Source organism: Chiroxiphia lanceolata, chromosome 14 (genome assembly GCF_009829145.1).
Source record: "Chiroxiphia lanceolata isolate bChiLan1 chromosome 14, bChiLan1.pri, whole genome shotgun sequence".
Lineage (NCBI taxonomy): Eukaryota > Metazoa > Chordata > Aves > Passeriformes > Pipridae > Chiroxiphia > Chiroxiphia lanceolata.
Window position 1 is genome coordinate 1764323 of NC_045650.1, and position 19473 is coordinate 1783795.

Here is a 19473-nt window from a genome sequence, read left to right on the forward strand (position 1 = left end):
GATGGATGTGAGTGTGGATGTGTGTGAGTCTGTAGATGTGTGTGTGTGTGGATGTGCAGAGGGTGTGTAGGGGGGTGTGGGTGGGTGGATGTGGGTGTGTGTGTGAGGGTGTGGATGTGCAAGGGTGTGTTTCTGGGTGGGGGGGGTGGAAGTGTGAGGGTGCATGTGCATGTGTGAGTGTGTGAGACAGGAGGATACTTGTGTGCGTGTGATGGGAAGATGTATATGTGTTTGTGTATGCACATGTGTGAGGGGTGACTGCATCCATGTGAGTGTGTGACAGGAGGATGTGTGTAGGTGACTGTGTGAGGCACAGCTGTATTGGGGGATGTGTGAAGCAGGTGTATCTGTGTGTGCAGGGCGGGTGTATTGGGGGTGTGCGGTGTGAGTGTATCTGGGGGGGGCAGGTGTACCTGTGTGTGTGCGGGGCGGGTGTATCTGTGTGTGTGCAGGGCGGGTGTACCCGTGTGTGTGCAGGGCGGGTGTATCGGGAGGTCTGTGTGGCGGGTGTACCCGTGTGTGTGCAGGGCGGGTGTATCTGTGTGTGTGCAGGGCGGGTGTATCTGTGTGTGTGCAGGGCGGGTGTATTGGGGTGTGTGCAGGGTGGATGTATCAGTGTGTGTGTGGGGCGGGTGTACCCGTGTGTGTGCAGGGCGGGTGTATCAGTGTGTGTGCGGGGTGGGTGTATCGGGGTGTGTGCAGGGCGGGTGTATCGGTGTGTGTGCGGGGTGGGTGTATCGGTGTGTGTGCGGGGCGGGTGTATCGGTGTGTGTGCGGGGCGGGTGTATCAGTGTGTGTGCGGGGTGGGTGTATCGGGGTGTGCGTGCAGGGCGGGTGTATCGGGAGGTCTGTGTGGCGGGTGTATCAGTGTGTGTGCGGGGCGGGTGTATCGGTGTGTATGCGGGGCGGGTGTATTGGTGTGTGTGTGCAGGGCGGGTGTATCGGTGTGTGTGTGCGGGGCGGGTGTATCGGGGTGTGTGCGGGGCGGGTGTATCAGTGTGTGTGCGGGGCGGGTGTATCGGTGTGTGTGTGCGGGGCGGGTGTATCAGTGTGTGTGCGGGGCGGGTGTATCGGTGTGTGTGTGCGGGGCGGGTGTATCGGTGTGTGTGTGCAGAGCGGGTGTATCGGTGTGTGTGTGCAGAGCGGGTGTATCGGGGTGTGTGTGCGGGGCGGGTGTATCCGCGCGTGAGGGGCGGTGTGTGCCCGTGAGCTCCGCTCAGCTCCGCTCAGCTCCGCTCGGCCCGGCTCGGCTCGGCTGGGGCCCGGCTGCCGCCGAGGAGCGGCGGAGGCGGCGGGAGCACTGCGGGGCCCCGGCGTTTTCCCGGGAGGCGGGTCGCAGCCCTGCCCGGTGCCGCCCGCCGGGGCGCGGGGCGCGATGCGGCGGCCGCGCTGCGGGGCCCGCGGGCGGTGCGGAGCCGCGGGGCCGCGGGCAGCGGCGTAGCGGGGCCGGCGGGGCGGCGGGCGGGGCGGAATGGGGGCGGCCGCCCCCCGCGGGCGCCCGGCGGATCGCGGACGAGCGGCGCGGCCCGGCGGTGCCGCCTGACGGAGCGGCGCGGAGGTGAGCGGGGACGGGGCGGCGGGCGGGCGGCTCCGGGAGGGAGGAGGGGGCCGAAAGCCCCCCGGTCACCCTCGGAAATTGGAGCCCCGAGCCCTCGGGTACCAGGCGGGGGTGGCCGGGACCGCTCCGTGCCCGCATCCCCCGCATCCCCCGGCACCCGCCTGCCCCGGCGTGAAGCGGTGCTCCCGCTGAAGTTGGCAGCACCGGGGCCGGGCGGGATGCGGAGCCGAGCTGGATGCGGAGCCGAGCTGGATGCGGGGCTGTACGGGATGCGCGGCCGCGCTCCCCCACGGGAGTTGCCGGCAGCGCCGGGACCGGCATCCCCAGGGCCGGTGATGGATTTGGGCAGCCCCGGCCATAAATGACAGCACGTACCGGCCTCACAGCGTGGGTTAAATACCGATGTAAGTTGCTATTAATTCGGGTATCTCTTGACCTGTCATATGGGTGACCCACGAGCCTTCAGAATGGGAACGGTGACAGTGATACCAGAAGGGTGTTCTCTTCTGTGATGCTTGAAGAAAAAATGCCTCTTTTATCGACCCCTCTTTGAACTACTGAGCATCTTGCAGTTTATAGTTTAGCAAATTCCCGAGCCTGAAAAAAAAAAAAAAAAAGACAGGGATGATTTTCAAGACTCTTCATGAGTTCATTTGCTTACTATGGAGCTGTGACTTCAGTGGTCTCTTTGGTATAAAAACATTCTGCTTGTGTGATATTTTTGGTGACATTGACAACAGATTTGTAAGTCATGGTTATGAATATGGTAATGTGCAAGTCTCCCGTTAAATTTTCTGTGCCCTAGGTAGCATGGTTGAACAGTCACATATGAAGTCGTGCGTTGTCAGGCAATGTTTCTTTGAGCTCCCAGTCTGTTTGATCACTTCTTCTTAACTTTTCCACTGCATAGTAAAAAATATTTGGTCTTTCTGGTGGTCAGATGTAAACCCTAAGTTTTGTGTCTGGTGCATCTCCTTGCCAGCAAGCTTATGTAATGCGGCGACCTGTGCAGAATGCAAGAGGAAATCACAGGATCACAGAATATCCTGATTATGAAGGGATCCACGAGGATCAAAGATGGAAGGGAACATTTTTGGAAAGAGGATTATCTTTATGGTTACGGTGCCTCTGTGTGTGTTCATGTGCCCAGGTTGTTCTGTTCTGTGGTCATTCTACCTGATCCTGGGCAAGTCTCTCAGCCTTCTTTAGTGTTGGTGCCTTCTCTTTAAATACAGTATATCCTGTGTCACTGCTTCCCAGGGCTGCGTGAAGCTACTCAGAAGCCTGTGAAAGCGCTTTTCAGCCAGGGGGGTACTGTGTAAATGCAAATTAGTATATTGCTGTTTTAAAAATGCTTTTCAGAAGTTAAAACAGTATCTTTAAGCAGTTTATTCAAACTGCAGCCAAATGTCTGTTCAGTGAGCTCCAAAGCAAACTAAAGGAACTGTTTTCTTAAGTAATACTCCCTTGTAAGGAAATCTGGTGTCGTTTCTCAAGAAAAGAAAAAAAAAATCACATTTGGGTGTTATCGTATGTGTCACTTTTTATTTGGTCCATGAATATTTACTCCAAGTTTCTCTGCATGTAACTTGGCAGTAATTATTAGCTGAAGAAACACTTCAGTCCCAGACTCTTTAAGCTGTAAGTAGTGGATGAAGACATGAAAACACTTCCCCTGACCACGACATCCAACTGGCTCACTGTGAATCCACTGGTCTCTGTGGTGGGGCTCTGCTGTTCCATCTGCTTGTACTTTCATTCTGAGATGCAGCAATGATCAATACACTTTCAGTTAGGAGCAAGACTGTCTAGGCAAGAAGTATGTCTCAGATACTTCTACAGCATTCATTTCTAGCATTAAAAGTAAAGAAAAAGGTCAAGGTGCTGGCTTTTTTTAAACTGTGAAAAGAAACTAGGTGGAAAAGGACTTGAGCTTGAGACTAACCTCTGATCAGCTTTATCTTGCAAGTACATAGAACAGTAACAGAATTCCTTATTTTTATTACTGGGCTTCTGAGAGAATGATTTCTATTTTGATGTGCATTACTTTTCATTCTAGCATATTGAAATCTCATTGGTTTTGTAATATGCGTTTTTAAGGCACTGTTACTTTTTCTTAACCTCTTTCTGCTTTGGTAGAACCTCTGAATAGCTTCTACTCAGAATTGCATTTAAGGCAATACAAGGCTCAAAATTCTTTGATTAGATTGCTTTTTGCAAAGATTTATTTCTGGCAACCTTAAAAATACTTATAATGTCAATTCTGAGGTCTTTTCATGTTGTGGATTTAATAGACAAGATACTGTCAGCTGAGCTGTGAGTCTTGCTAATAATATTATTATGTTGTTTTTTGAAAGATACAATTCTTGAAAACATACCTCGGAGGAGAAAATTCACAATAGCTATGTGCAAAATTTTTTTCTACAACAGATGGAAGAGCGTTCAAGGGTAGCTAAAATTAGTTTGAAACAGAAGATTATTCCTACAAGTACAGTAGTATAATTTGTACAAAATGAGCCAAATCCTACTAATTGTTACACTGGTGTAAATATAAGTAATTTCTTTGCCTGGAGTTTCTCCATCTTTAGCCCCCCATTCTCATCTTGACAACAGCATAATATTCACTCACTGAGACTCCAGTTCCAAATCTGCTGTAATATGGTTGTGGGTAGAGAGTTGCTGAATGACTCAGATGAATGTAGCTCAGAGTAAACAAACATGTAAATCATTTCTGGCTAGAGAGGGAGAGAAAGGAAAACATGAGAAGAGCAGGGAAAAGCCAACCTCCAGTACGAGACATTTATGAAGGCACGATCAGCAAGGATCACCAAGTTCAGCAGATTGCAGCCATCAAAAACTCAGGCCTAGATTTGCCACAGTCTGTTACCTTTGGAAAGGAGAGAAACCGTATGAAGTGAGTGCCTAAAAGGCAGGTATTACACACAAGCAGAGTTTCCCAGTTGTTGGGCTGACAGCCTGGTACAAAGGTGAGCAGGCTCATGTCAACACCTGCATTTGGCACATTTCAGTGACCCACTGTGAGAGCTGGGAACCAGGTGTGCTGCCTGTCCCAGAGGGAGCGTGCTGCCAGTGATGGAGGGTAGTCTCTCCAGTGTCCAATTTGGGGAAAAAATGCAAGCTAGCTAGTGATTCCTGAATGTTTCTGAACCTGAAATCCTGGAGAACAATGTGGAGTTGGTATGAGTAATTGCAGAGACCCAGCTTGTGGTTCAGATTAAGAAGTACCAGAGAGCTGAGTGGCTTTTAAACAACTGCGGGTTTCTTTTCTAGACAAGTCTCTAGCACCAAGCCAGGGCAAGGCAAAGGCTGCTCTCATTTGTTTTTCCTGCCAAGTGAGATGGCCAGTAAGCTCAAATCACTGCTACAGAGCATCTTTCTGACCAGGTTCTCTTGAATGCCCAAGCCCAGTGCAGTTAAAAGTCGTGGGAGACTGGAGCTGTCCCTGTGTGAGGAAGGCTGCAATCACTGTAAAGCTGGGGCAGGATTTTTATTCCTGTCAGCTGTCTGAGTGATTCTGCTTCAGTGTGTTTTCAGGATAAGTTAGGTTAAGTTCCCTCTTGGGGAAGCAAGGAATGTGCTCACATCCAGGGTTGAAATGAGGAGAACTGGGGCTGGTTTCCTCCTGCTGCATGTTCCCCAGAGCTCTGCCTCCCTGCTACATAACCTGCCTCATGTTTTGGCCGCTTTTACCATCATGGTAAAGAGGATGCTCTGTTGTTGTGTGGAGTTGTTCAACATAAAATTTGTGCTCTTCCTGACATTTCCTGCCTTGGAAAGCAACAAGGGGCCCTTAGAGGGAAGGGTGGCTGTAGGTATGGCATCCTTGTGGTGTTTTCTGTGAGATGATGGCTAGGAAGGGGAGGAACTGGAATAAAAAGGAATATTTCTGTATGAGTAGCAGGTAGACTCAGGTCCTCATTTCTCCCTTTTTTACGTTCTTTAGGGCACATCAGGTTCTATATCGTATTGGTCACCGTGGCCATGAAAGGAGACTTGACTTTGGCAGCAGGATGGTTTTTGCTAATAGGAATTACGGGTGTTTCTGTTAGATCGTTAGACACCTATTATTTATTCTCAGCTCAGTTTCTGAATTCAAGCCAGGAGGCTGCTTTGTCCTTATTCCCTCTCTCTCTCTCTCTCTCCCCTCCTCACATGCATTGAACATATTCTACTGAGAACTGAAGCAATTTCCTGGCCCCTCTCACATGTCCTGCTTCCCTTTTGCATCCTTAGAGAGCAATCTGATTCACTGTTTGGGAAAGACTGGCTTAAGCACCTGAATAGTCAGATATGTTTCCTATCATGTCTGCTAATTAAATTGTAATGCTCGTTACCACGGGATCCTGTGGAAGGCAAAAGCATAAGCAGGTTGAAACAGATGAGATGAGTTCACAATTGTAGTGGTTTGGACTTTGTTTTCCCCCGGAGGATAAGAAAAGTAGTAGACCCCAAGGGGTGGAAACCCCTGGAAGTTTTGAAATTCTGTCCAATGAGCGCTCCTGCGAAAGTGTAAACATACCACAACCAAATGGAAGAGAAGAGTTGTAGTTTCAGGTTAGAAGAAGTGGCCATGTTGTGAGCCACGAGAGGAAGGGGCTCTGAGCCCCTCGGGGCCTCTACCCCCCCCCCCCAGCCCCAGCTGGGGGCTACAGAGACTTGGAACAGTGTTAAGCTGGACTATGTGTCTGTAGCTGTGAGCTGGGGGATGTTTTCCATCGTGAGTGAGCAGAGACAGAGCAGAAGCGGTGGCAGCGTCCAGAGGTTGTGGCTAAAAGCCAACTGATAAGACCTGAACCAGAGAAGCAGCAGAAACAGCATGCAGCCAAGGAAGACTCAGAGCTGCTCAAGCCGAGGTAGAGAACCGGCAGCAGAGAACAGAACTAAGTTCTACAGAGGGAAAGCTTGGGGGTAAGAACTGTAAAACTCCCCTAAAACTTCCTTGGAGATCCCTCCAAAAATGGAGGGAGATGGACTCTTACTGATTAGAAGTCCTAAATGGGTAAAGGAGCTAAGAAGCTCGGTCGTCCTGAGAGCTCAGCCAGGACGGAGTGTGGGAGGTTGGCCTTGGGGGCCCTCCCTTGCTGCAAGCTACAAAGAAGCTCGCAGCCTGAGACAGGGCACAGAGGCCCTGCAAGGAGCTTGAATCTCCTGGAGATACCAGATCGTCACGAAGACCCCCTGTGCTTCGTGATATGACGTGGTGAAACGACCTTTGTCTGGGGTTACCAAGACCACGAAAGACCCCTCGGTTGGTTGACGACGGGGCTGCGAGGGGCTTGGATTCCCCCTCGTGTGTGCTGGCAGAGATCCAGCTATCAGCTGCTGCAAGAGACAGAAGAGAGAGAGAACCTGCTGCCTTAGAAGATGCTGCTGCTTAGTGACTGCTGCTCTGAAGAAGCTGCTGCCCTGAGAGACTTGAAAGGATCTCTTCCTTCTTCCCTCCTGGACTTTTATTTGGAGGGGAGAAGAGATCTGATCCATTGTAAATACTTATGTCATAGTAGAGATAGCTAAGTTTGTATATAATGTATTGTAGTATTTATTTGTACAGTCATTGTAATATATTCCCTTTCCCCCATTCTGAGTCTGGTTGTGTTTTGTCTGGAAAAACCCATCTCACATTGGGTTGAGATGTGGGAGGGGGATGGAGCTAGGGAATTGGATTTTGGGCTATCTCAAACCATGACAACAATGAACAGAGAGTGGGTAGAAAACATGAAGGTCTGGATGTAACCTGTGGGTCCCTGCACTATGAATTGCCAGATGCAGGGAGAGTGCAGAAGGGAACACAGACCGCTGCCCATCACCAGAGATAACATCTTGGGATAGAAAGATCATGGATTTAATCCATTCCTGTGTTCTCCTAGCACTGACACATACAGCTTGCTAAAACAAAAAAATCACTTTCTTCTCAGTAAAATAAAGAGGGAAGAGCAGAGCCTATGGAAATAGTGCTTATTGGGCATTCTGGTTCCAGAATGATAACCAGGGTAGAGATTTCAGCCTGCTCTCTCACAGGTATTAATGGATTAACATTAATGCAAGAATTTCATTGTGTGAAGCCTTACTGACAAAGCCAGTGAGAGGATGAAGATATTTGGGGCTCAGGGTTCTGGCTGGGACCAGATGAAATAATTCCACTCTCACATTTGGTGTTTTGTCCCGTTCATTCTGATTTGTGCTGAATTATGAAATGGAGTTGCTGATCTCTTACTTAGCCTCGAGCTGCAGTTAATGGAAATCTCTGTATTATGTGTATTTGAGGTATTTGAAAGTTTCCAGATGGAAAGACCTCCAGGTTTATAAAATTGCCCTAATGCCTTAAAATTGTTCATAATAGTAACAAGAGGAATAAGGATTCCTAGGACATCAGTGCCTCATCACTGAGTCTTCTCTTGTGAGGTCAAGTTAGAGGCAGGGATGTGGTCAGTGGGCAGGGGCTCTGAGGTGGGTGCCCAGGGAACAGCTGGGAAGGCTATTTCAAATAGAAGCATCTGCTGCAAGAGAAGGATTTTTTAACTGTAGAGGAGAGGTTTTGTGGACAAAGGAAGTAAAACCTGATCTATGGAAGAGGGCAGGAGAGCACAGAGAATGTTTGAACAAAAAGATATGAAGTGCCTGCAGTATATTTAAGGCTATAGTGAAAATCTTTTGCCCAGATTTTTCTGTTCTGTATAATACCATCAGGGGATCTTCATCTGGGAAGCACAGACTGAGCCTCTGAAGAGTCTTAAAAGTCTTCCTAAGTTTGCTTCTTCTGCAGTATCCCATTTATTCAGCAAGAAAACACAGACTAACTTCCCTCTTGAGAGAGTCTGTGGGAGCCATACCTGGAGCTAACTGTGCCCAGTGGCTCTGCATGGGCTGGTGGAGGGAACAAGGCTGCCCAGACACAACCCTGTGCTCCACCAGCCTCTTGGTTCCTTGGCAGGGAGAGCAGCTCCTGTGGGCCCTGGCTGACACCCCATGGCCAGCTTGGTGCACAAAAGGAGAGAGGTACCACCTGTCTCACTGTTCCAGACAGACCCTCAGGCCCCTCTCTGTGCTGTGGTCATAAGGGGCACAAGCTGCACCCAGACCAGGGGGTGCTCTGTAGCTGGGAAAAGGGCTTCAGGCTTCTCAGATTCAAGGTCTAAACCAAGTGTCTGCCTTAAAATGCACATCTTTGTTTAAGCATGGAGCTCTGTGTTTTTGGAGTGTTAGGGCAAATGTTCTGACATTTGTCTGTGGGTTTCTATGCATCTTGACACCACGCCAAGCTTGGAGTGATATCTTCCCAGCTCTCCTTCTTCACCACACACAGGGATTGGTGCTGCTGTGCACACATGCACGTTACTAAGATTACACCAAGAACTGGTGATGAGGGGACGTTATGGTCCTGTGAGCACGGAATGTCTTTGCTTCCACGTTATCTCCTGCAGTTTTCCCTGCACCTTGTCTGTAACCTCATCAAACAGGCTGAGCAGCTGATGAGTGGGCGCCCTGCCTGTCAAAGACATGGGTAGGAAAATCAGCAGTCAACAAGCCATCTCATTAGCTATTGGCATGAAATGGAATCAGGGAGGGTAGACACCCCTCCCAAAAATAAACCCATTGCTGTCCACAGAAGCCACATGAACCCCTGCTTGACTGAAATAGTTTGGGAAAAGAAAGGAGTTGATGAGTGTCTTGGCTGAACGTAATAGATGCAGGATGCTGCAGTGGATGAGAGGTGTTCTAGTTCTAGCTCTTCATACAGGGGTTTCTGGACAATCTCCAGTCAAAACCAGTTCATCTGCACTGGCCATGCAGCTATGGAGTGGGTCAGGTAGCACAAATAACTAGCAAATCTTTCTGGGTTGTCTTCTGATTTTGCCAAAGATTGGAATGTACTCATGAATGGAACAAAGCAGAAAATGGAGTGGGGGTGTGCGTGGTGGTCTTCCTACAAAAATCTTACATATTCCTAACGCGTCACTCCAGTCTTCAAACGTAACAGTCACCAAGTACCCAAAGTTTGTAATTATTTGTGCAAGGAGAGCCCAAGAGCCTTATTAGTTAAATCGCTCAGCAGAGAGCTGCAGAAAGACAAGGAAGGTCTGGGATTCAAGCTGCCAACACAAGGGTGAGCCTGGCCCACAGTCTGTATGGTCTTTTTGTATGGAAGAAAGATCAGATTTATCAGTTATTAGCTCTGCCTGATCCCTGCTCAGGGACATTTCCAGTTTAAGGCTAAGTTCAATTCTCAGAATTCCCAATTCTTGCCTCGCTGAAGGGAAATGTGGCTCTAAATCAGCCTCTTCTCTTTCACCAGTCCTGGGACTGGCCATAAGTTGCATTGATGGTGAAAACTGAAGAGCTCCTCTGGACCTGTGAGGTGAGCAGATAAGCAACAGCGGGAAATGGAAGAATTCCCACTGACTTTATTGAGTTTTGGATCTGGACATGAAGAGCAACTTTTTATTTCAGATAACTGTCCTCTGAACAGTTTATTTTCGTTCTTTTTTAAGGCACACTAGCTGATGGTACCAAAATTCAGGGTGAAGTATTTGGGGTGTAATGAAGGAGTGGGGTTGCTGCCATGACCTTCCCATGTGCATTGGGATTAATCTTTGTCTCTTGCAAAAATCAACTGGAAACAAAGCTCCTTCACCTGCAGCACTGACCTGTGCAGAGCAGGCAAGTTCAGGGCTGGGTTTTGTGTTTGCTTTTTTAAGATCAGAGCCTTTTTTTCCTGCTTCTGCATACAGAGCTTCCCCTCGGTGACCAGAGGTGTGTATGTGGAGCAGGACACCTGCCTGCACCTGCGCAGCAGGCGGCTTGTGAAGGTACCTCTTCAGAAGTATCCTTCTGTCCCTCCCAGAATGGAGGCTAACTGAGCCCAGAAGTTCAGGCCCAGCCCTCAGAAAACACAGAGTTACAAATGGGTCAGTAAAAGCCGAGAAGTTTCTTTGCAGTGTGACAGGCCAAGGTGAAGGGAACTAAGGAGTTGCTCCAAAGACGTGTGATTCCTGCAGCCCTGCTACAGAGCCCCTTTCATGGCAGTTCTCTCTCAGAGTCCTTTAATCTGGTTGTTCTGCTTGGCTGAAGTCCTTTGACTGCCACACCTGGAGCAGTGAGGCTGCAGTGCTGTGAGAGGATGCTGTGCCTCATTGTTCCTACGTTTGAACCAGGATAAGAGCTCAAACAACTGCCACATCTCTGCTGCTGTCAGATTTTTCACAGAAACTACGTTGCTAGATGGATTTTTTTTTTCTGGTTTATGGACATTTCAGACCCTGATCTAGGTTCTACAAATGGCTCTGGTGCTCTTGGATGTTTGGCCAAACACATTTTTGCCAGCAACGGCTTATAGACTGGTCTCTCAATTTCTGTGATGCCTGCAGGGGAATTTGGGCAGCCTCAAGTTGTTCTTCTGCTTCATCCAGACACTGAGAGCCTGCTCTGTTCAAAAGCTTTCCAGTAGCACTGGCAAACTGAGTGCTGTTGCACACATTACAGCATGGGCTTTCCTCCCTTTTCAAGGGATGACCAGGCTTGAGTGGGTCACACAGCAGTGTGCAGACACAGAGCAGTGAGTCCTGGGCTGTAGCATGTTCCTGTGCTTAAATGTTGAGACATTATGAAGAGAAAGCAAGATTCAAAAAAAAAAAAAAATCAAATTAGGCTTTTATTTCTTGTTCATTGCTGGAAAATCTGAAGTATGTTAAATGGCATTATTACTGTGCCCATATTGCAGTTGCTGTTTAAATCAGCTTTATGGATTGAGCCTCTTAGCGTGGAGTTAGGGTAGATTAGCAGCATTTTCAGTCATTTTATGAACAAGGAAAGAGAAACACAGCAGTGTACCCATGATCATGCAAGACTGAGAAGTCAAAGCCAGGTCTTTTCTTTCCTTGATGCCGTGCCACACAGAGCTGTCACTGAGTTCAGTTTATTAGTTCAGAAGCAATCGAACAGTGTTCTGCTAATAACATGGATACAGGAGGGGTACAAACATGCTGTGTAGATTTTTTGATGGATGGATTCCCATTGTGATTATCTTTTATAGTCTCGACATACAGAATCTGCCTTTGTGAGCACTAGGTGGGGAACTGAGTAGTAAAAAACTGAGACCTCAGACACGAGAAATGAAGAATATCGGCAGTTCTTCAGTGGAAGTGTGAAATCTTTTATAGGAAAGATAAATATGATGGATAACTGATGCTGTTCAAAAGTACTGGTTTGTTTCTAAATTAACCAACACATAAGTAGACCTACTTCTATCTCTTTTAAATTTATTCTTTTATTATCTTGGTTTGGAACCAGAAACCTAATCTAATGTTTTTCATCTAACATTCCTGTTGAATCCATATGGATCAATTATCATTATCAAGAGCATTACGTTGGTGCTAAAGAGACTGTCTTGCACCTGAAAAATGAACTCTGGAAACCGCCTCCTCAGACTGTAGAATTTGTCTAGCCCAGCTGGACCAGCTCTGTGCAGCAGGGATGCTGAAGACACAGGGGGGTGTTTGAATACCAGAAAGTTTTTTAGTTGGACCATCTCCATTTTCATAGATGTTGGGAGAATGACTGCATGAGGGCTTGAATCCATGGGAACTGATTAATACTACAAAGTAATGAACTATTGCTGGTGGAAACGCAGTGATCCATTGGCATTAGACCAGCCAGTATGTGTTTGTAGCACTGCTGTCAGTGCCTTTCATGTCTGGGCTGCTGGGGAGACATTATGGGGCAGAAAACCATAGATTTCACCCATAGGAAACACTAAAACCCAGCAGCATGTGATTGTTGCAAGAAAGAATCCTGTTTCTATTTATTATAGCCCAGGAACTTTCCATGACCTGAACATCTTTACTCTCCAGGATAATGTCAATACAGTCTTTGGGGAGTCCCCTCCAATGTTTCCTGCTACCTGAAACCCTATTTCTGCATGTTGATACAGAAGGTACCAGGAGATGGTCCCGCAAACTTGTGCTTTATTTGATTCTAAAGCTCCCCCTAAAGCTGCACACATTCACGCTCAGCAAAGCACTGGTGACATATGGACAGAGACATACTCCTACACTGGCACTTGTTCTCTTCTCTTGCTTTTTTTGAGGGTGCTGAGGAGGGAAGATAAAGCCCAAAAGTGAGTGACAATGGACTAAGTCAAAACGTAGCAGGCTTTGGGGCTGAGAACTGAAGAAGTTTGCTAACAGCATGTGATAGACTACGTCGGTGGAACATAACAGCATGTCACAGACCACAGTGCTGGGATGTGAAACGGGAAGCAAAGCACAGAGATGCTTTGATGTGCTACCAAAGCTTTGCAATACCTTCCCTGCTGAGCTAGAGAAGAGTTTTAATTTGGTGAGTCTAGTCAATGGCATCGTAAGTGCAGTGAAGCAGGAAGGAATCCAGGATAACTTCTCTTTTCAGTTTTACCTGTGCAATTAGGAGTTATGTCACTAAAGTCAGCAAGACAAGTGAATCTGCATAAGCAGAATGAAATCCAGAGTGCATAACATGCATTTGAACAATTAGGCTCTGCTTTGGCTGAAGCAATGTGAAGGAAGAGCATAGTAAATTATTAGCTAACACTAGAAAAGGAAATAGAAAAGGAAGTTAAAAGAAAGGAGAGCTCTAAGTATTTTCTTCACTAAGATGACATATAAATATATACAGACTTAATTAGGGGGTTATTTGAAATCTCAAAGCCAACTATCAGCTTCTCACTTTTTCACAATATTTTGTTACAGCCTACTATAAAAAAGTCAGTTAATTAAAACAGATTTATTCATCCAATCATGCAGGTGTTACAAAGAGACACTGTTTCCGGAACCTGGGTATTTCTGTTCAATTTAATGAAAAGTAATAATATCATGTAGGAGGTACCTCTAACAGGCAACATTCATCCCTGTACCTTCGCGTTGGTTTGTTTGGTGTCTTCTCCCTGAGCAGACTGCAAACACTCCCTGAGACGTCCTGCATCTTAGGCAGGAGGAGGGAGCATTTTCCCCGTGATGTTTTCGGTTGCAACGTTGTAGTTGCTTGCATTGCTTAGTTAGACTTCGCTGCGTGCCCTCAGGATTTGCAGTCCTGTGCTAATGTAATACATAAAGTAGAGTCACCTTGACTTCGCGTTTATCAGCTTATGCAAGTGCTGACCTTTTGCTGCACCGCAACAGAAATGTCATTCCTGCTCAGCCTGGCGGTGCAAACAAACAGCCTCCTTGCCAATAACAGATATGGGAGCTGGCTGGCTCTGTGCTGGTGCCGTGGCTTTGGGAGCGTTGTTGTTGAACAAACCAGAGTGGGCAATCTTCTTTTTTCCCCCCAGGGAGGGATGCGGGGGGGTGTTTGTTTGTTTAAGTGGTTTCACCTTTTTCGGGCTTTAAGGAAGACATACTGGAGGAATGCTGAACACTTCATGCCAGCTTTCCACTCACTCTCTGTGGCATTATCTGGTGCACTGTTTGCATGTGTTTTGGGGCAGCTCAAGCTGTGGGATCGTTGGCAGGAGCGAAGCATCTCTGGAGCTATCGCTGCCCCTCCTTTTCTTTCATAGAATGTTGAAGTCCAGAAAGAAATTTGGGAAACGTATGGATAGCATTTGATTTTTTTCCACTTGAAAAGTGGAACGAGTCAATCACTGTCTAACAGTCTGGACTGTCCTGCTAAGGGTTTACAAGGAGCCTCAGTAGCTTTCCTGAAATAATACAAGGGAATTCTTGGAGGAGTCCAGCTTCTTTCACCCAGACCCCTCACTCCTGTAGTTCCCCTTGAAGGTGATGTGTGGTTTCTTGGCTAAGTCAGCAGAGGTTTGGGACTGGCAGTATGATTTGTTGAGCAGGTTTTTTGGCTTCAGAGAGCATCTCACTTATGAGTGGGACACTGTTTGCTTTACCTGACCCAGCACATTCAGAGTGAGTTTGAGTGCTGCTGTCATTAAAAGCACAACAGAAAACTCGAAACACAAATACTCAAAACACAAAATCTCAAAACACAAATAAAGGGAAACTGGGTAATAATCTTCATATTAAAAAAAAAAATCCCCCCAAAACCTATTTCAAGACCTGAAATATACCCTTAGCAAAACATTTTGATTTTGCTAAGGAAAATAAGTCATCCATGACTGAGCGAGGGTGGATTGCTCTATGTCACCTCAGGGATGAAATAAAATCCAGAGTACCAGGAGGAAAAACGAAGACTTGAGGCAGAAAAGCATCTGCAACTTGGAATCCCTCCAAAGTGCATACTGTGAATAAATGGCACTTGGAGGCTCCAGGCCTGGCCTTGAGGAGAGGCACAAGGATTGCTGTGCCATCTTCCCATTGCAGGAGCGTGTGGATAGGAGACAAGCAGGCAATGTGAGGGCAAATACAACAACAGTGGCATGGCTAGTGCAGGGTGTGATGCACAGCAGTGTGCCAGAGTCAGCTGAAAGTGGCACCTTTAAATAATTAAGGTAGAGCTTGGAGAAAAAGCAGGGCAGAGGGAAGAGCTGTAGTCACCATGATAAATATATGGTGGAGCCCATATGGCTTATAGTCCTCATCTTCATCATTCATCCTCCCCTTGGAAATCCAGAGGCAACCAGTGGGGAAAAAAACCAAATTTGTGTGTTCAAGTACCTAATTTCTAACAAACACATGCAGAGGGGACACTCACTAAACTGACATGGAATGAGTTAATTGCAGAAGACTCTCAGTATGTCTTTTAGGAGGCAGGAGAAATTTCTGAGTTCACAGGATTGAACTGAGACATTTAAGAGCTGCACTGATTCTCTCTCCAGCTGAAACAGCCTCTTGTAAGGAGAAAGGCTGCCAAAGGAGTGGATGAGTTCCTTGCCTTGGGATCTGTAGGATGAGCAGTGGCAGCAGCATCCCTTGCTCACTGTGGGGAGGAACTTGTGCTCGTGTAGATAGAGCCAAATAGGTGAATAGCTAACTTTGTCACTACCTAAAAGCAGGGCGTGGCTGATGCCCCTTCGTGGGCATGGCTGATGCCTTGTAGTTTTCCATGGAGGCTGGAGAATATGTGGCTGTTTGGCTCAGCTTCTGCAGGCTGCTGGTCTGGCACAAGAGAACAGTATTCGTGGTTGTCAGAGGTAGTAAGGTCTACTCCACTGTGTCTTGATCAGAAATCAGTACAGATGGACCTGAACTGCAGCTCTGAAAATCGCTCTGAGAGGAAGGAGCCAGACCTGGGCCAAAGGTATGTGAAGAAAGCACATAGCAAGCAATTGGCCTAGTGGATTTTAGGCAGAATTGAAAAGATATCTTTACTGGCAGCTAAAAAACAGAATGCAAAGGCTCCTGGAAGTGGGGAGGGGGACAGGAAAGTGTGTGCTGAATCTGTCCCCCCCCTGGAGAGCTGTGCTGGCAAAGGTAATTGGTGGGCAGGGGGTGGAAATCTCAGAGAAGGAGGGGCTGAAGAAGTTGAGGAAAGATAGGCTACAAGCACTGTAATGCTGAACAAAAAGGTATTTCTGGTCCATTATGGCACTTCAGAACACAAGGTGTAGGGAAGCCTCAGTATGTTGAGAAGAATTTGGCCTTAGTTCATCACAGTAAAAAATCGTTTTGTTTTGTTTCATTTTGTTTTTTCATACATACACTGGCTGTAATTAGCTACTAAGTACAAAACCATTCCTTCAGTGTAGTTACAGAAAGGGACCTGAAAAATGAAGTCTTGAGAAAACAGTGAACCTGAACACTTTTGGTGAATCCAAATTAAGTCCTGTGTGTAATTAAGCGTGTAGGGATGAAGGGTAATCCTAAAGAGTCAAAGAACTAATTTTAGATTTGTGACAGAAGCAAAATCAGACTCACTATTTTAATGAGCCACACAGTCTGTCTAGAAAAATCTCAGAATTTGAGGGAAGTCCCAATTTTCTCTTGTGATGATGCATGTAACATGTCCTCCATTGATACTGCTTTTGCTGTCATTTTTGCTGTTCTGCTATGAAAACTTGATTGTGGGTAATAAAATTTAATGGACAATGTTCAAGAATTGAACAACTAATTAGATGAACAAGGAAATGTGTAAAACTAACCACAGAGCTTGAAATTATGGAACTGTACATGGTCATTATGCCCATTGAAAGAGTAAGTGAAAAAAATTCCCAGGTCTTCATTTAATATCTGTGCCAGTTGTTTGTTATACAGCCTGGGTTTAGCCTTTTGTATCTGTTTTTTAATCAGACACTTTGTCTGCTTTTGTATATCTGGAAAGAAGAGTGCTGACAGTATTTTGAAAAAGAGAGCTGTGCAGTGAAATGTATTGAAGCTGGGAAGAAGGCAAAAGATGAATTCTAGAAACAGAATATGTTCCTGTTACAGTAACCAAGACCAGGGCCTCTTGGTGTCCTTACTTGTAGCCACCAGTGATACCCCTAAAACCAAAGGAGAGAAGCAAACAGAAGTGTAGATCTGAAAAACTGCTTCTCCCAAGCTGCACCAGAAAGGCAGTGGAAAAATCCCCAGTTTGCCATGTCCCTGGGACGTGGCTGTCAGATGGTCAAATGCTGCTGCTAAACTCCCAGTTAGAGTCCTGATTACTTTTCAACCCCAGAGAATTTCTCAGGCACCTTGAGGGTTTAACCTACACTTTATTTTGCCATGTGTGATGGAGTGTACTTTATAACAGACCCCATTCTGCTGGGAACCACCAGACCCTTCCCATAACTGGCACAAGAAGCCAAAGTCAGGGCAGAGCTGGGGACTAATCTCATTTCCCACACATTAATTGTGCTTGTTATGCCACAGAGCTAATGATGTGTGAGAAACTCAGCTGACGTGGTTGTGCTGCTTCTCTGGTCGTCCCTGACAGCTTTGTAGGTGTGCAGAAAGCTGAGCCTCAGGAAGCTGTGCAGTGGGGATCTGAGCCTGACACTCCTTCCTCCAGTCAGTGTCAAAAGTCCCCCTTCTCTGGAAACAGCTCCCCGAAGAGAGAATTACATTTTGAACACTGTGTTCACAGCAGGAGGGAGTTCAAGAGTCCAGGACTGGGGTCAGCCTGAGCAAGCAAAAGCTGGGAGTGCCACTCCAGTCTTTGCTCTATAAAGGAACCTATGCCAGGTGAAACAGTGTCCAAGTCATGTCTGGCATGTGCAGTGGTCCCTCCAGAAGTTTGCATTGCTACTCAAACTTTGTGTGTTTCCTGTGTTTCAGTGAACACCTTAAACATAGCTCACTTGTACAAATTTTATTCAGTAGTTGGGGCAAAATAGGTGAGGGTGTCTTCAAACATCACCCAAGCATGGAGGTATAAAGGATGAATAATGCAAACTGCTAACTTTCCATCTCCTTCGTGTGTAAGGACTGGAATTGCGACCAGCAGCGATTGTGCCCCAGAATTAACACCTCACTGAGATGGATGGGACTGTTCAGACCTCTCTGAGCCTTTTGTTCTTTTCTGGGGTGTCTGCTAACTCCAGTAGCTGTCTAAGCAGCAGATATCTGAATTTTCAGATTCTTCACAGTCATTGAGGATGGAAGATTTCAGATGAAAAAGCAAGAGGAAACCAAAAGGAAATGAGGATCTGAATGAACAGTGCCTGTCAGAGGAGACTAGCAGTGCATCATCACTGTACATCTGCTGCTCCAGTGCCTTGTATGAGTGAAAACATCAGTAGGGAAAACATCAGTAGGGAAGCCTTACTCTCCTCTACAGTTTTCTGCATGTAGTTCAATCAGTGGTTAAGGTGTGGAGTGGAATGAGGTTTACTGGCCCTAGATATTATTTCCAAAGTTGGTAGTGTCTCCTGCTTTGCTTCACCTAGAAAATGAGGGTGATGATACTTTCTATTTCTCAGGGATCCCTAACCAGATGTGCTAGTAGGCAGGGATTTGCAGGTGGAGGGCCCTTTGAAAATAGTGCCTGTCTGGTAATATCTGTGCTGTTTGCATTTCTATCTGTAGCCACAGTTATGACTACACTTAAATAAAATTGTCTAGTGTGTGACATATTTCCTTAGCTGATATTAAGCTCTGTGTGGCACTAATAGAAATGGTCTTGCAGGAAAGAAGCTTCAGCAGGCCTTGGCTGTAAGTAGGCCTGTACAGAAATGCACTTCTCCTCTGCCAAAAGCAGTATTAAATTGGTGGCTGCTTTATCAGATTGACTCAAAGGGATCCTCTGTCACTACATGTGAACAAGGGTGTATGATATCGAGCTGGCATGGTTTAATGGACTGACAAAACTGTCTTCATGGAGAATGCCAGTGATGCTTCTGCACTGAGTTATCTGAGTGATAACAACCTTTTAGCTTTATAAATAGCAGAGCAGGCAGTCCTTGAAGTGTGTGGGCTTTAGCCAGTGTACAAAATGCCACTGTTGCCCTGACCTGCCTGGTTCTGGAGCAGAGCACAAAGACATCCCTTGCAGTGTAGATCATGCTGTCTTTTTCCTATCCAGGAAAAGGCTTACAGGGAAGGAGGTGCAGTGGCCAGCAGAGAAGATCTGGCACCCCCAAAGCAAGCAGCCGTAGTACTGGAACAGGCCTCCAAGGGCAGTGGTCACAGCCCTGAACCTGACAGAGTCCAAGAAACATTTGGACAATGCTCTCAGGCACAGGGTGGGATTTTTGGGGTGTTCCTGTGCAGGGACAGGAGTTGGACTACGATGATCTCTGTGAGTCCCTTCCAATTCAGGATGTTCTATGATTCTAATATTGCCAAGTCCCTGTGCTCCAAGGCCCATTTCTCCTCTCTCTGCCCCATACCTCAAATCTGCAAACTTTGGCTTAAAGCTAAGAGATTTTTAAACCTAGAGAATTTGAGACACTTTCTGTCTGGTTTCTGCATCAATGAAGTTCACTCAGTGACTCACACTCTTTACTTCACACCCTAGAGGCTAGAAACTTTTTTTTTCCCCCTCAGAAGAACACATTCTCATGTAATTACTGAACTCCCAAAGCTCAGGGC

The 19473-nt window shown here is 46.7% G+C and overlaps 1 protein-coding gene across 2 annotated transcripts in view; it reads left to right on the forward strand.

Moving 5' to 3' along the window:
• Positions 1–1527: 1527 nt before the first annotated feature.
• The window catches only part of TRPC5 (transient receptor potential cation channel subfamily C member 5), a 103731-nt gene continuing 85785 nt past the window's right edge, over positions 1528–19473 (forward strand). For both annotated transcript variants that reach the window (XM_032702098.1, XM_032702099.1), the window contains exon 1: positions 1528–1558. The gene's annotated coding sequence lies outside the window, so the exon portion shown is untranslated. The remainder of the gene's footprint in view (positions 1559–19473) is intronic.